This window comes from Lepus europaeus, chromosome 8, assembly GCF_033115175.1.
Source record: "Lepus europaeus isolate LE1 chromosome 8, mLepTim1.pri, whole genome shotgun sequence".
Lineage (NCBI taxonomy): Eukaryota > Metazoa > Chordata > Mammalia > Lagomorpha > Leporidae > Lepus > Lepus europaeus.
This window is the reverse complement of record NC_084834.1, coordinates 126,819,595-126,826,911: the sequence shown is the minus strand read 5'-3', so window position 1 is coordinate 126,826,911 and position 7,317 is coordinate 126,819,595.

The following is a 7,317-nucleotide window of genomic DNA, read 5'->3' as shown; positions in this document are numbered from 1 at the left end:
TATACCTCTGTTTCTCAGACACTCACAATATTTATTAAGTATATGGGAGCAAGGAAACATTTAAAAACAGTGCTTCCAAACATTGACCCTGACTTCAGTCTCAACCTCAGAATCTCCCATCCCGTATCAAATATGAACTAATCCCAGCTAGAGACCCAGACCTGAGCTGGTTCCAACCAAGGTCCGGCAAGTAAGGAAGTATCTTGACCTGGATGGTGCTGTCATAGAGGGAGGGTGGGGCTCTCACTGCCTGCCATTAACCTCCTCACAGACAGTGCACCATGAAGTACATGTGGCCATGAAGCAAGAGGTGGGGCAACTTGTCTAAGCTGCTTCCTGCAGGCACAGACCCTGCTGGGTGGGAGAGTCTGGTGTCCAAGTTGAGGACCAGAGCCTGCAGCCGGCGACACCCTCTGTTGCCAAGGGGCACAGTAGTTAATACAGAATACTCTTCACAGAGGAAAGGGCGTGTCTGACAGAGGAGAGCAAACATGCTCCTATGGAGCTCACCAAAAGAAAGGATCCCTTCAAACAGAAGCAATACTAGGAAACAAACATGACCAAACTTAAATGGTTACTGCCCAGATAGCTTGCAGGTGCACTGAGTTCTTTATCCAGAAAGCTGAGCAGAGATCAACATACATTTTCTCACCAGTGCTCACTGATGGTTGGTAGGTCTGCCTGTCTGTCTCTCTCTCTCTCTCTCTCTCTCTCTCTCTCTCTCTCTCTCTCACACACACACACACACACACACACACACACACACACACGAAAGACAAGGCAATGGGCAATGTTAGTCCATAAAATAGCGCAAAGCCAGCTGATTGACCGTGGTGTCTGACCTTGTCACACCACACTGTGGACTCTGTAACTCTGTACTGAACACCTAAGCTCTACCCCCAGCTCATGTTTTAAGCTGGATTGCAAGAATTATTATTAAAAAAAAAAAAAAAACTTGTGCGTAAGCATTCCTTGATTAAAAAAGTTACAAGATTTAGCTATCCATTAATTCTTATAGATGATGTATAATTGGCTTTCTGTGTATAGAACAAAATCTCCACATCAGCTCTTAGCATAAATAACATAAATAAAACAGATTTGAGCTTGCTGATATTCACTGCTTTAACATAATCAGGTCCACAAAGTTTCTGTTTCCATATGAAACAGGGCGAGCACCGTTGTGTGGAATGCCATGTGCTATAGCAGGTCCTCGTTGAATCCTGCCAGTAACTTCACACAGCCTACAAGGAGCTCCAGGCTCAGAAAAATGCAGTGAATCGTTCAGGAACACAGAGTGAAGGAATGGGAAGTGTGCGTCCAGTTCTGTGTGTGGAGCTTCAGTAGGGATCAGAGAAACAGGGGACTCAGGGTTGGGTTCTGCAGAAGGCAGAGCTCCGTGGTGAAGTGCCTCACACTGAATTCAGGGTCTCCATGCATCCTGAACTGCATATCTGTGTGACCGATTCCTCTGCTTCATATTTCACCTTCGTTCCAGGTGATATCCAAGGGCAATAGAATTGTGAACACTGAGTAAATATGTTAATAGAGGATGCAGAAAAAGGATTCCCGACATCAAAGTATCATAAAGGACACACATTTCTAAGAGGACGAAAACAACCCTGGGGTGAGTGTGGGCATTCTCCAAGTTGAGTAAGAAGATGTCATGATGAGAGAGTTCCTTTCCTTACTATGGGAAGTGTGGTGCAGACAAGTAAGAGAGAGTCTGACCTGGATGATGCTGTCACGGAGGGAGGGCTGCGGGCTCTCGTTGCCTGCCGTTGCAGACAGTCCTTCTGGAGCTGTGTTTAAGGCAGTCACACCCTCTCCACCAAGTCTAACCTGATGCAACAAATTCAATGCTAGTTCCTACTATTTTACAAACTGAACTAGCCTGTCTTCTGAGATTTTATTCCAGCACACCACAGACCTCTGGCTATTGAAAACAGGATGCTGGAACCACAAATATTTATATAGCTCAGATTCTCTATGTGGCCCCTAAACATGGAAGATTTTAATAGATGTCTGCTGGATCAAATCAGCAACGAGACATCTACAGACTTCAATTTTCAGAGAAATGCCCTAGAGGAAGAGACCAAAATGTTATAGTGTGGGTGACCTAGTAAAAACCCATCTCACAAGAAATTGAGCATGTAGCCATGAAGATTTTCCTCCTCAAGGAAAAATTTCATTTTTTTTTCAAATGTCAGATATTCTAATACCAATATTTGTGAAAGTGGGACTTAGTCACAGAAACGAATAGAATTTTAGAAAGAAAACCTCTTCTTTTGTAAATTTCAGTTACTCACCTAGAGGTTAATGAATATGAAATGCTGAAGAAAAACCTAAATCTTTTTTAAAAAAAAAAAGTTTCTCTCTCAACAGCTGAAGAAGGATCCAGGGCCACAGCGAGCTCTTGGCAGGTGTTGGACGTCGCCCACTGCTGTTTTCTTCACTCTGTCCCATCCCCCTGCACCAGCACTGCAGCCTTCTAATTCAGTTACACCAAGCCTCCGGTTCAGTGACCACCAAGAGCCTCTAGGAAAGACATCTTGCTCAAGACTCCCATACTCTCACAGCTTCAGATCAGGAAAGCAAATGATAAACTGCTGTTCCTGCCATTGCCAAAATGGTAGACTGGAGTCTTAGCCAAATTAGCACCATAAATGGCAATCCTTGGAAGTCTACCCCATGGCTATGAACAAAACAACACAAAGTAAATCCTGGGGTCATCACTGGAAACCTACAACCTGGCAACTAGTTCAAGCAAATACATGGCAAATTGTAACTTAGTCCTGATAGCCCATGCTTTCAAAATTGCCGCGCCATGTCTTCTGTGACCACAGCCTTTATCATCTGTTTGCACAGCTCCCACCCGGGGACCTGGGTTTTGAATACGTTCAGCAGACTCAGCCTGGATGTCATCTCTGTGTGCAACTGCAGGGAGCTGTTGACCTCCGGGACAGAGCTGGCCCTTCGTGTCCGAGGGCACAGAGCTCACGTGTGCTCTGGATGCAGAGTGGGTGACTGATTTCTTTGATCAGATCTTCTTGGCCAGGGGCACAAAGGCATATTTCTATCTATCCCTGGCAGTATCTTCCACAGTCCGGCCACTTTGGAGATCTCATACTTGCCTGTCTATGACTTTGACTTTTGTTTTTATGTGGATAACCATTCAATGATTTCCTAACATTATTAGTCCCTATAGCCCAATGCCCAGTTCAATACACTTTAGTTAAGTTCCTCATCATCGTTACTATCCGTTAACTTATAGATTGAACACTTGATATTTTAGCAATAGTCTATTCTGTATTTTGACAAATCTTGGCTATTAATGACTGTGTGAGAGTGATGCTAAGTCAACACATGCACTTCTAGAAAAAAAAAAGCACCCACTATCACAGATTTCTTTCAGAAGAGGCCAGAAACAAATGTGAGATGCTTCACACCAGAGTCCCCTACTACTCACCTCCATAACTGGCCACCCAGTCTGTCCAAATGAATATCATTATTTTGCCAGCCTATGTCAATGGAGAAAGAGGCTATGTTTGACTTTGACCAAAACAATTGTTATGGATTGATGGTCAATATCAAGCCCAATTCTCTTGAACACTCTCAGTTAATCAATGTTCTCTCATCCTTAGAGCATTAAGAAATTTTATTCAAACTGTGTTTGATACTTGTTCATCAGACGTTCACAGTAATTTTTCAACTTTTATTTAATAAATATAAATTTTCAAAGTACAACTTTTGAATTATAGTGGCTTTTCCCCCCATAACCTCCCTCCTACCCGCAACCATCCCATCTCCCACTCCCTCTCCCATCCCACTCTTCATCATGATTCATTTTCAATTATCTTTATATACAGAAGATCAACTTAGTATATACTGAGTAAAGATTTCAACAGACTGCACCCACAAAGAAACACAAAGTATAGAGTACTGTTTGCGTAGTAGTCTTACCGTTAATTCACATAGTACAACACATTAAGGACAGAGGTCCTACATGGTCCCACTAGACACTAAGATTGTTAGTCCTGGCTGCCACAGAGTACTGTGCTCTGACCATCACATTTGTTCTGAAGAGCAAATGCATCCCACCACAGCAGTGGTTTTGCCTAAGATATCCACTTCTTTTCTCAGCCTTATTTTAAAATGGGTATTTAAAATAGACATTTTCCACTTAGTAATACTTCATTAGTATACTTAGAATCACTAATGTCTTGCCATGTCATACAGTATACCAGTACTGTATGTTCTCTTTAAGAAAGTGCTATACACTCCTGATATTATTATTATTATTTTATTTGACAGATACAGTTAGACACTGAAATAGAGAGACAGAGAGAAAGGTTTTCCTTCCATTGGTTCACCTCCCCCCCCAAATGGCCGCTATGGCCAGAACTACGCCGATCTGAAGCCAGGATCCAAGTGCTTCTTCCTGGTCTCCCACACAGGTGAAGGTGCCCAAGCACTTGGGCCATCCTCCACTGCCCTCCCGGGCCACAGCAGAGAGCTGGACTGGAAGAGGAGCAACCGGGACTAGAACCTGGCACCCATATGGGATGCTAGCGCTACAGGTGGAGGATTAACCAAGTGAGCCACCGTGCCAGCCCCACTCCTGATATTTTTATATATTTTTTGAATTTGGAACAGTTTCTTAAAAAACAGGAACCTGTGAACATTAGCCAAAGGCAGATGATAAAACAAAAACCATAATAATAATAATTTGGTACCTTTGCACAGAAAATTCATCCCTTCTTGTTGAAAACTGTTAAAATCTAAAGAATTTATTCTGTTGGTAAAAGTTGCTTGTATTTGTACAGTTTTAATTAATGTTTCAAGATTAAAAATAATGTTGTATCACTCAGAAAGTCTTATACCCTGAATACTTAAATATTAATACATATATATTTATATAGATATATGCATATAGTTAAAAATAAACAAAGGCTAGATTATCTTAGGAATGCACTTCACCCAGCTCTGAGCTGTTTCTGTGATACTTGACTACATGATCCTGCAAGACTTCTGACTAGACATCATTTCCTTGAAGTTCATTTTGTTCTATTGCTCATTGAGTGTGATCTGAGCCCAGTGATTCAGCCACTGACCGCTGAGTCATCACTTCTGCATCGCCAAGAGGAAACTCCTTGGACTTCCTGGTCTGTAACCACAGCCAGAATCCTGAGTGTCACCCAGGATTCTCCTACCCACCAGACCACTCATGTACCTCACATCCTCTACTCTTGTTACCTCCATCAAAACCACCCTGCCTCCCAGTCTCCCACTGGTCTGCTCATACTAGCGGCAGACCTAACATGGCAGGGTGTCAGTTTACACGGAGTCAGAAAGACCATGAGAACCACAGAAGGCCCTTGAGGCTTTCAGGACGACCACCTTGGTCACTGGGAGTCCTGCAGACAGAAGCTATGGAGAGAGGGAAGAGGACTGTGCATGGAGACTAATTAGAACAGAGGCACCATGCCTGACTTCAAGGTTCAAACATCAGCAGCCAGACTTCTGAATTTTTGTGATTAAAGAAACACAAGCAATAAGGTAGTAATACTAAAATATGAAGCATGGGATAAAATAGGGATTTCTAAGAGAGAATGAGGAGAAATTTACTAATCTGGAATATGCATCAACAGAATGCCATTTGGAGGGTAGCAGGAATCAGGGTATTATTCAATTTGCCTAAACAAACTTAAATAAAGTGCATGCTTCAATTACTTTCACAAGCTGTAGGAGCAGACCATTTTAAGAAAAAGCAACTCTATTTTTTTAAAAAAATTGATTCTTGAGAAAAGATGTATAATAAATGACATATCAGCTTACATCCAGTAGTGAAAAATTGTTCTCTGGTTTTTGCTAAATAATCATTTGAAACAATTTTAAAAGTTAAGTCATGACTCAAAGCTAAATGTCAAGATGCACTTGGTCTGCATCAGAATCTGAGCCTACTTCAAGTCAGATTTGCTCAATTGCTCACTGAAAATCTTTTCCAAGTGAGCTTATCTTTCAACACACGAGGGGAGACTTTTAAATCCATGTTGGTTAAAAAAGAAACCACTAAATGCTTGGTAGCATTTCCTTAAGAATTTAATATAAAACACTATTTACAATAATTAAAAGTGAAAATCTACATCAATTATGGGATTTTCCTGAGAGGCTGCCTGGAGGCAATTGTACTTTATTTCAGCGAAAATGGACATATTTATACAACTTACTCAAAATTGTATTTGAATGCTTATGAGAATTAAAGAAGAGTTTTGAATACATATGTTCTGCAAGAAGTGTAGGTTTCCTTTCTTAGTCATGAATGACAGCTGTCAGCAAATGTTCTCTAATGTTCTTATTCCAAATTGCATCTGCCAAGATTCCATAAAGTACAAAATGGGACAACCAAGTGAAGACAAGGGGTTTTCTGTCTGACAAATTAAGATTTTAGTGCCCGCTCATAGACGAGAAGGCCAGCTGAGTCTCACGCATTCCTGTGGACCACACCTGACGAATGACCAGCCCTCTTAGGACGGACTGCACTAGAGACGGAGCAGGACTCAGCAACACCCCCGGTCTGTGCACAGCCACGCATGAGTCTTTTCGAACTTCTTTCTCGTAATGAATTAAAAGCCTGCCTTTCTGTGTAGGTGCTCTGGACACACACACCCACCCCCCTTCCTCACAGGAAGCAGCACAGCACGGGTGCACCTTCTCTGCTGTGAGAGCCATGGAAAGTCAGAACCTGTGTCTCATCCCACATCCAGCAAAGCTTGCTGTAAGTCATCAGTATCTGAAACTGTAGCCAGCGTGGCATCTGTGTGCTCTCACACACTCACACATTCAGGTTCTTGGTGATGCCACATCTTGGCCATGCGGGATCCAAACAACCATGCCTGGCCTGGAGCCATTTGTCACGGTCCGGCTCACATGTGTGCTCTTCCTTATTCTGTGTTTTGGGAATGTTTCCAGGGAAAGTCTGTGTGTGGTTAAAGCACATTTGTTTGCTATGAAACTTTTCATCGATTCAACGTATGATGCAAAACAACATCAGCTGCCCTATGACTTTTTGTAGAGGGAGTGGACTACTTCAATCACTATTTTCTCTCTTTTCAGTTGCACAGTATGTTGAGGATAAACACAGACTACAGATAGAACCATAAGAACTGGAAAACACTGTCATGTAACTGGGTAACCTCTATCAGCCTCACATGTTGCAGGTTACCATGCTTTTATTTGGAAGAGGCACTTGAAAATTATCATTAAGAATCACACGTGGGCTGGTTTTGTGGCATAGTGGATTGAATCACCGCCTGCAGT